The sequence below is a fragment of the Momordica charantia genome (genome assembly GCF_013281855.1).
Source record: "Momordica charantia cultivar OHB3-1 chromosome 3 unlocalized genomic scaffold, Mcharantia_2.0 BLBB01000003.1, whole genome shotgun sequence".
NCBI classification, from domain to species: domain Eukaryota; kingdom Viridiplantae; phylum Streptophyta; class Magnoliopsida; order Cucurbitales; family Cucurbitaceae; genus Momordica; species Momordica charantia.
Window position 1 is genome coordinate 11,859,082 of NW_028275161.1, and position 7,528 is coordinate 11,866,609.

The following is a 7,528-nucleotide window of genomic DNA, read 5'->3' on the forward strand; positions in this document are numbered from 1 at the left end:
GAATACATTCCACACACATTCTTCTTTTTCTTTTTTGTTTAACAACAGCAGCCGGCAGATGAGTTTTTGGTTTTTGGTGGGCTTACCCGAAAACGTCACGTTACGAGAACCCAAATTTTACTAGTGCAAACCCTGTAATGCCCCGCGTTCTCTGACTCGTTTATTTTAAGAGATAAATAGTGTCTTTGGATTTTTGCCTAAGTTGATAACTTTAATTCTTGGATTTTCTAACTTTGAAATTCAAATTTTTGGCTAAATTAGAATTAAGTTTAATTTCTTTGGATTAAGATAATTTAAGTTCTCGACCTGTGTAGGAGATTTTTAATTAAATTCTAAATTCACGAGTTTTAGGATTTTCCTTCCTAAATTCTACTTTTCTTTGAATTATTATTCTTGAGTTTTAGAGTTTAAGTTAACTATTTTATTTCGGGTTGTTGTGGGGTTTATTCTTATTTCTAAAGTGAAATTTTGGGCTTGTTGTTTTGGGACTTTGTGTTACTTATTTGGGCCTCATTTAAGATTTGAGAATTGGGCTATAGGTTTTAAAACAAAGGAAAGAATAAAACAAAAAAAAAACAAAAACCCTAAACCACTTCATCTTCTTCTTCCTCACTTGTTCAGCCGCCCCCCCCCCCCCCCCGTTTGTTCTTCTTCATCTCCCCAACCCATTTTCGTTTTCCGGTAACCCCGATGGCGGCAGCGGCGGCGTAGCAGCTCCACGAACAGCGACACTCGACGGCGACGGACTGTAGATCCACGAGCGGCGAGGCCTTCAGGTGGCGATTGACGGCGCGAACGCGCGGGTTCTGTAGTAGATCCGGCGATCCCGAGCGGCGGCGCGAGACTCCCTCCTCGGCGTCGACCCACTCCTTACCCAAGAGGTTTTATGGTGAGATAGTAGGTAACGGATCATCTAAACTCACTTTCGATGCAAACTAAGTGTTTCTAACATGAATTCTAATCAAGTTTGGTTTGCTTTTGGATTTAGGAACCCTTCGGTGAACTTGGTAGCGCATTAGAACTTTGTAGTAAGTAGTTTCTTACTGGAGGGGTTGGTTGTTGTGTGCTGATATGATATGGCTGTTTGCTCGTGTGCCCATGTGCGATATTTGCATGTTGCTTGTCGTTGTTATCATTTAGCGAACGTCGTTGTTGATAAAACTGTTGATATATCTTGGGAAAATTATGTGGTTGTGTGAATAAATTGTAGTCAAGTAATTTTGGATCACTATGATTGAATTGTTGTTATGTTCTAATTGGTTTTCATGATGAAACTTGTATACCGGTACTATAATCTGTTGTTTCGAAAGCATGTTGAATGTTTATGAGAAATCGGTAGAGTTTGATGCTGGGTATCTATCAACTATATTTTGGTTAAGTGGTTGATTGTGCTTTTTCTGTAAACGATGCCTGCTGGAGCCGTTGGATCATGTTGGACTATTTTAGATTGATTGGCTTTTACATATGATCATTTCGGTGTATCGTATACTGGACTGTTATGAGATTGTTGATGCATGAGGCATGGCGTAGTAGCAAGTAGGACCCTTATGAGAATTTTGGGACATAACTAAGTAAGTAGCACGGGGGCGGGTGCGTGCGTTGATGTTTGTTATTTAGTTGCCGATGTGCTGTTTATGACGTTTAATATTGGTTCTGATACGTTGTTGTGCAGTGTAACTCTTGTTTGTGTTGGTTTGTATGCCTGGGTAGTGTTGAATGTCCGTCGGTGATAATAGTGGGAATTTTGTATTGTTGAGCTGCTGAGATCTGTGGTAGAATGATGTATGTTTACAGGGAATGTTCGTTAAAGTGGATTTATTTTGGGAATGTTTGTTGTCTGAATTTGTATGAAGTGGTTGACGTGTCTCATGAGTTGTTTATTATATCTGGTAATGCTTATTGGATATGGACGTTGGATATTAAGTGTTTGGATGAATTGTGTTGGGCTCCCATCGTTTGCAATTGGTTGACTATGCTTTGTTATGACTAAACTCACTGTGGCGCGGTTGTTAAGAATTGATATGTTGTGAAAGCATGTTTGGTTTATTGTTTTGCTATTAGAATGATGTTTATGTTGTGGAAGCATGCTGAATTGTGTTGGTGAGCTGAGAGGTGCATTGAAATCATACTAGTGGTGGTGTTGTTGATGGGCGTTGTGGTGGTTGGAGTTATTAGGGAAGTAGTACTGAAATCTTGGTTGGAAGCTAGAAATGTTATGTGGAGTTATGAAAGTTATGAAGTGAATGGGTGAGTGTCAGGGCCTTGGGTGTAAATGGTCGAGGGCTAATACGTCACTAATTGGGTATCGAGGCCTCGGGTATAAATGGTCGGGGGTCGATACGCCAATATTGGATAAAGATGAGCGTCGAGGCCTCGGGTATAAATGGTCTGGGGTCGATGCGAGGAGTCTTTGGAAAGGAGAACTGTTGGGGCCTTGGGTATAAATGGTCAAGGGCCAATAGATTATCAGACATCGAGGCCTCGGGTATAAATGGTCGAGGGTTGATGCAGAGTTCAAGGCCTCGGGTATAAATGGTCGAGGGCCGATGCTGCAGGGTCGGGGCTCTGGGTATAAATGGTCAGAGGCCGACACTGCTCGAAGGAGTTAACTGTGGAAGGCTAGAGTAGCTGTGATAAGAGTAGAGGTACTTGAGATGTTAGGGAGACTAGAGGTTGGTACTGGTAGTTAATGTGTTCCTGGTTGTGGTTGTCACTGAATTTTGTAGAATGTGTCTATGTTTGAATGCATAATGTGATGAAAAACATGACTGTGAATGTTTCATGATTTGGTTGAGCATGATGTGTGTGTGTTGATCCTTTAATAAGCATGACACGTTCCTTGATAAGCATGCTGTTTGTGTGTGACCCTTCAGATAAGGGCTGCTGACTGAGTATTGTGGTTGTACTCATCCCTCTTTTCCCCTTCAGTTTGCAGGTATCGAGCTAGCTCTTGGGACGGTGATGGCGAGGAGGAGGCTTGATTGGAAGGACCATTAGCTATGCTGTGTACAATTAATTTCTTTTAGTTAGGATAGTTGTGGCTATTTAATGTTGTAGTTGAGTTGGTAGTGGCTGGTTTCGTTTAGTTTTATTGCCTAAAGGATGTTGTAAGGTTGTCGATTCATTATTCTTTTAGAGCATTAATTTTGTTAGCCTCTTGAACTACGAGATTGTAATCTACTTAGGATATTTATGAATACATTTGTTTAAGTTGATCGTACTTGAATTAGCTTTTGCTTCATTGCCATTCGAGATGTTAATATTCATTTAGTGGATGGTTTATAGTTAGTAAGGTTTCCTTGAAGGGTTTGGTTAATGTGAAGTCGGTATTAAATGGTTTATCTGTATAGGATGTGAGTTTCTCTTAAAACATTAGTGTTGTTGTTCTAATTGTTCAAGCTCTCGTGAGTGTTGGAAATCAGAGTAGCGCAGCAGAAGCGTGGTAGTTTTATTGCTTAGTGTTGTTGTGAAGAAAATTCTCTTGTTTATGCGAAAATTTTAGGTAGGCTTAGTAACGGTCCCTGTTTGAAAATGGTGAAATTCCCGGGGCGTTACAAACCCTATCCTTAATATCCTTCTTTCAAAATCCCTCTATAACTCTCTTTCTCTCATTTTTGTAGACGAGGGCAGGGACGGGCAAAATTAAAATCTTGAGAAAAATCATAAAATTTCTCTTTCCCCCGCCTTATACATCTACCAGCTTCCTCCTTTCTCTTTTTCTCATTGGTGGGTTCACAGCAAAACTAAACCTAACACACAGAAGGAGAGAGACATTAAAAGAACCATCTTTTCTTATACAACTTTCCAACTTTAGCCAAATCTAAAAGTTTTTTTCTCTCCGTTACCAACAAACAAACAAGTTTAATGGAATGTGTGTGAACAAGATTAATGGAATGTGTGTGAAATGGGTGTTCTTCTCGCTCCAACAAACAAGATTATCTTATTCCCTTCCCTTCCCTTCCCTTCTCATCTAAACTCAATCCATTTTTTTTTCATTCGTGAAACAGGGCACAACAGAGAAAGAGAAAAAAACTAAAAGTTATAGATAAAATAACCCAAACTCAAACCACAAGAAAATGAGAAGTTACCAAACTAGAAGGAGACGAGAACGAGTAAATACTAGGGAAGAGAAGAGAAGGAAGAATGAAACCTTTGATGTTGTTGCCATTGCCTAATATATTCGCTCTTCGTCGCCGTCTACCGCCGAATCGTAGCTCACCGCTGTCGGCAAATCGCTCCTCATCGCTGGACCGTCGCTCGCGCTGCCATACGTGGTTCTTCGTTGGCCTTTCAATAGCAGTAGAGTTGGGTTCACAACGATGGTAGAGAGAGTTTCGCGTGCGGCAAAGGGAGGTGGGGCGCAAAAAATATCGAGTGTAAAATTTTGCGTGAAATTTTGAAGTTAGGGTTAAAATCACACATTATCCATGTCGGGCTTGGCCCGCCATTAAAACTAAACTTACAATGGCGAGCTAGGCCCGACATGGATACTTTAAAAAATAATAATAATAAAATTGGTGAATTTTTTACCTTGTCCGACATGGTTTCGTCCATGTTTTTTTTGTCCGACATCATTTCCTCCGTGTTTTTTTTGTCCGACATTAAAACCATGATTTGTTGTAGTGACTCCTCGAAGGCTCACAAGACCTCCAACATAAGCTTTCCAGGAACCGAAATCGACATGGGGAGATTGACTCAAATGTGGAATCCCGAACCAGCACCGAAACGTCCAACGACCCAAGTGGATCCTACGTGGGGATCAGCTTAGAGGAGCTAGACCACGTGAAGGAAGAGATCTTCAATCGAGTACGGACTAAACTCGAGGTTGCGGGTAAATGACCCACCACTCGCTAGGAACACTAAAAAATTGCATAAGAACCGTTCACTGCCAAAGTACTGGCAGTGGATCTCTTGAAAGGTTTCAAGGACCCGTGGATCGACAAATATGACGGATATACAAACCTTGTGCCCCATGCCACCTCCTATCACGGCGTCATGAGATAAACTGGGTACAGCGACATCGAGCAGTGCCAAGGTTTCTCCAGAATGATTATATGCCCTGCTAGGCAATGGTTCCAGAATTTGCTGCAATACTCCATTGTGACCTATCAAGTCCTCGCTCGTAAGTTTGTCGAATAGTTCCACTACTCTTATGTCAGTCGACAAATGGAGACCCACAAAATGTCTGTGAAACAGAAGTCGCACGAAGACCTAAAAACTTAGTGGCCTATTTCATAATAGAACGACTAAGAGTGCCGTACTACAACGAGAGTATGGCCCTATGGGCACTCTCAAACAAAATAAGGGATAGAAGGCTTGTCTGATCTTTAGGGAGTTCCCAGAGGAGACTATGTTGACCTCATGGTCCGAATCCAGTTGCATAAAGCTGTAGAAGAGTTGCTTGAAGCATAATTCCTGAGTAAGAAATGCTCGGAGTCATCACGAAGACACAAAGGCAAGTCGACTGACCGAACTGCACCTTCGTGCAATGAGTCGAGCTCACCTCGATTTGACCAAAGCAGACCAACCGACAAGGTTCAAGAAATTCACCCAATGTGTATCCCAGTGCACCAAATACTGACACATATCGACGAGACACTGGTCGACAGCCTACTCCAATGGCCCGAACGATCAAAGATTAATTCAGGCAAGAAATACCAAAACAAATACTGCAAATTCCATCATGACCACTGTCACGACATGGAGGACTACCGCGACCATAAAAACCAAGTCGATTATTTGGTGCAGCGATAATATTTGAAGGAGTTTGTGGGAAAAAGTTCAGTGCTCAACCACAGGACCAAGAGGCACACTAGTCACTGTAACTAAAAGCCCAAGTCCTCTAAAAAGGATGAATAAGTGTAGGCTATCTTTGACCATCTGCGGGGCCGACACGAAGATATTCTGGACACAAGCGGAAGGCCTTCACTAGACAGGCCAGGAATGGCCCCACGACTCGTGAAGTCTTAGCAGCGAGGACTGACAAGCCCGAACCTTCCATTAGGTTCCCAGTTGAAGAAGTCACCACGCAGCTGCAACTCTATAATGACACGCTGGTGATAGTCGCCGACATTGATCATGTCTCCATGCATCAGGTCCTAGTGGATGGCGGAAACTCAGGTAATGTCCTTACGTTGGGGGTGTTGCAAACCCCGAGTGGGATTCAACCAAGCTTAAAAGATGTCCCACCCCGTTGGTGGTTTCTCAGGTGAAAAAAGTCTACTGCAAGGGTAGCATTGAGCTGCCTCTAACATTGGGGGAAGGCAAAGGAGCTGTGACCAGGGTTTAGGAGTTCATGGTAGTGGATGGCCCCTTGACATACAATGCCATCCTGAGAACGCAAGCTATACACAACTTTCGGGTCGTCCCCTCCACCTATCACCAAGTGATGAAGTTTCCTACCTCTTATGGGATGGGATCAGTCATTGGCAGCAGCGAGCCTCCCATAAATGTCATGCAACCGCTATCAAAGTTCCCAAGCAGGTATGCATGATTGTTGCCGAGCTCGACAAGCCTCAATAAGCCACTCTTGAGACCTTTGCAGAGACTAGTAACACGTATTAGCTTTTCGACCCACCAGTCTGCCCCCATGACGTGCACGCGGTACAGCTAGCCTTTGTATTGAGCTCGGATCCCTCGACCGTGGATGAGACGCCAAGACACCGCCTGGAAGGAAGAAAAGAATATTCCGTCAGCGGAAGAACTTAAGGGATCAAATCCCACAGCGAAAACGCTTGAACACTTGTGCTTCGATTTTGTTTTAGAAAGACAACAAAGGAAAGACATAAGCATTATGAAAATGAAGTAGAGAAACCTACCTTTGAAGACACTTATTAAAAAATGACGATGTCTAACCCAAACGCCACCAAAGAGCCTTCTCCACTATTCTTTTAGCAAGGACCAGTTTGTGGGAATCAAATTTTGAAAGTGAGGGAAGTTTTGATTTGAGAGACAGAGTTAACTTTAGAGAGAGTCGTAGTTTTGTTTTTCAACAAAAATCACCAAAACACCATCAACCCTACCAAAATGAAATCCAATGCATTTATAAAGATGGGTAGGAATGGCAAAGAAGTAACCTCCCCACTCACACACTTCTCACTTCCTTGCAAGAGAGTGAGTTATTTAATCAAGTTAAATAAAAAATATAATTTGATTTAATCAAATTAAATAATAATGAATTAATTAATCAATTCATAAATTTATCAAATTAATTAATTAACTTTAATTAAATATCAAATATTTAATTAATAATTTATTTCAATCATATTCAAATGCAATATATCTCTCTTATAACTTATAGTTTTAGTGTGAATCTCATACACATTAATTTTAACCTATAGTTTTAATATGAATCTAATTCATATTGATCATTTTTTTACTCTTATTCAAATATAACTCTCATATTATAAAGTTTAATTTTGAATTACATTCAAAATTTAACTTTATATTGTAAGGTATCTATATACATTATAAATGAATCCAAACACATTATATTAATTGTATCTTATATAATCAACGTACATTCCCT

General features: G+C 41.1%; 1 pseudogene; it reads right to left on the reverse strand.

Moving 5' to 3' along the window:
* Nucleotides 1–6,092, reverse strand: part of LOC148212389 (uncharacterized) — a 36,828-nt pseudogene extending 30,736 nt beyond the window's left edge.
* Nucleotides 6,093–7,528: the final 1,436 nt, after the last annotated feature.